Genomic DNA, 1,907 nt, shown 5'->3' on the forward strand with positions numbered 1-1,907 from the left:
TTTGCAGACACATGAGCCCCAAATCTCAGACCTAGAGTTTCAGGGGGGCCTGATCCTTGTCCAAGCCACTAAGCAGCGTCCATGTGATGACATGCACCAGCTCTCAAATCACAGCCCTTGTGCAGTGGGACTCAGTCACCAGGCCATTAGGTTAAGAAGAATGGCTTCATCTGGTGAGCAAGATAACTCATGTCAGCTACTGGGCTCTGAGTGTCTTTGCAGCCATATCTTCAAAACTCTTCATGTTGTCCTGTAGGAAACTCATCAAGGCAAAATTCATTCTTAGTTGCTGAGTCTACTTCAGCTTCCCAGTTGCCACCTTAAGGTGCTGATGCATGCAGTAAGGTCACATGTTATGCTTTATCTCATGCATAACATCACTTGAGAAAGGAATATCTATTTAATCTCTAAATAGAATCAGAAGGTGCTTTGCCAAGTAGTGAATCTGAAGTTTGGTTAAGTTGGGAAGGCATATGGAATAACCACTGAGAAATGGCCAGGTCCTCTTCACAGTGAGACTCTGGACTTTCAGACTGTATATTTCAACAAAGCTCTTTCACAGACTCCAAAGGCAGCTGCATACCTTCCCCACAATGAACATAGTTCTCCCCCACAAAAATCTTCCATAGCATTTTTGCCACAGTTCACTACATTCTGCAGGTGTTGAAATATCTCTTTTGAGATGTTCTTCCTATGTATAGGAAACTTCAGAAAATGTATCACAACACAGAGCTGTATATGGATCACCACCAGACATTTGTTGCCTTCGCCACGGTACTCCTACCATTCTCATTTATCTTTCCCTTCATCCATATCCCAATGTGGGCTTGGTACCCCATGAACTTGGCACCCTATGGGCCAGATATCTCATGAGCCTGGGCACAGGTATAAGAACTAGGGTCAGTCCACCTCACTGGGCATGATTTGCAGGTCTTGGTGCAGGAGTATAAATTCATGGTTGCCTTCAACAGATCCCATAACTGGGATATCTAAATGATTTTATCAATGATAATCTTAGTATAAATATCTGAACTACCTAAAACAACTGCAGGAAGAGTTGATTTTTATTTGTGTAAGGCTCAACAGAGTTGGCAAATTATTTTTATGTTTTAGCCATTAGTTATTAACCACCTCGAAACTTTCCAGGAAAAAAATAATATTTGAAAATAATTATTTTCTGTGCCTTTTAGAAAGTCAGTGTTTGAGTAGGAAAAAAACCATGTCATTTATTGACTAATTTACTCTTTACAGGTGCCACACACCAAAAAAAATAGAACTCAAGAAATTGACCAAACTGATATTTTAAACAACTTTACTAAGATGTTCACTTCGATCATTGTACTTTTCAAATCTAGAATTTTAACTTAGTTCTTTTTTTTTTTCTCTATTATGATTCCCTGGCCAGCTATGGCCTAGGGGTTAAGGAGCCAGATCCTACATGGCTAGCTGTGGTTGGAATCCTGGACATTGTGGCTTGAAAAACATGTGGAGCATGTGTGCATGCCTGTCTCAAGTCCTAATAGGATAGGGAAATGGAACACACACATGTCCTGTGGAAATTACAAAAAAAGAAATTCCTTATTTTTTAACTCATTATTATCTTATTTTAATTTTTCAAACATACTTTCCTTTAATTATTTTATTGAATTTATAAGACCTACTTCAAAGATATATTCTGCTCAATTCAATGTCTGGGTCCACTCAGTCAATTTCTATTTACTTTTTCCCCCGAGTTTGGATTACATTTTCCAGTGTATTTGCAATTTCAGATAATATTTTCTAGGGTATATTGTAATAAGTCTTTTTTTTTTTGAGAGAGGTTTTGGCTATAGGGTGCATGCACTCGACAGAAAGACAGAGAGAGATAGAGACAGAAAGCGAGAAATCAACCCCCAGGGAGGGGTGGC

The 1,907-nt window shown here is 39.0% G+C and overlaps 1 pseudogene; it reads right to left on the reverse strand.

Annotated features, from left to right (window-relative positions):
• LOC102474216 (inositol-pentakisphosphate 2-kinase pseudogene) overlaps nt 1-813 on the reverse strand; it is a 1,710-nt pseudogene extending 897 nt beyond the window's left edge.
• Nucleotides 814-1,907: the final 1,094 nt, after the last annotated feature.

The sequence above is a fragment of the Tupaia chinensis genome, unplaced genomic scaffold (assembly GCF_000334495.1).
Source record: "Tupaia chinensis unplaced genomic scaffold, TupChi_1.0 Scaffold000248_2, whole genome shotgun sequence".
NCBI classification, from domain to species: Eukaryota; Metazoa; Chordata; class Mammalia; order Scandentia; family Tupaiidae; genus Tupaia; species Tupaia belangeri.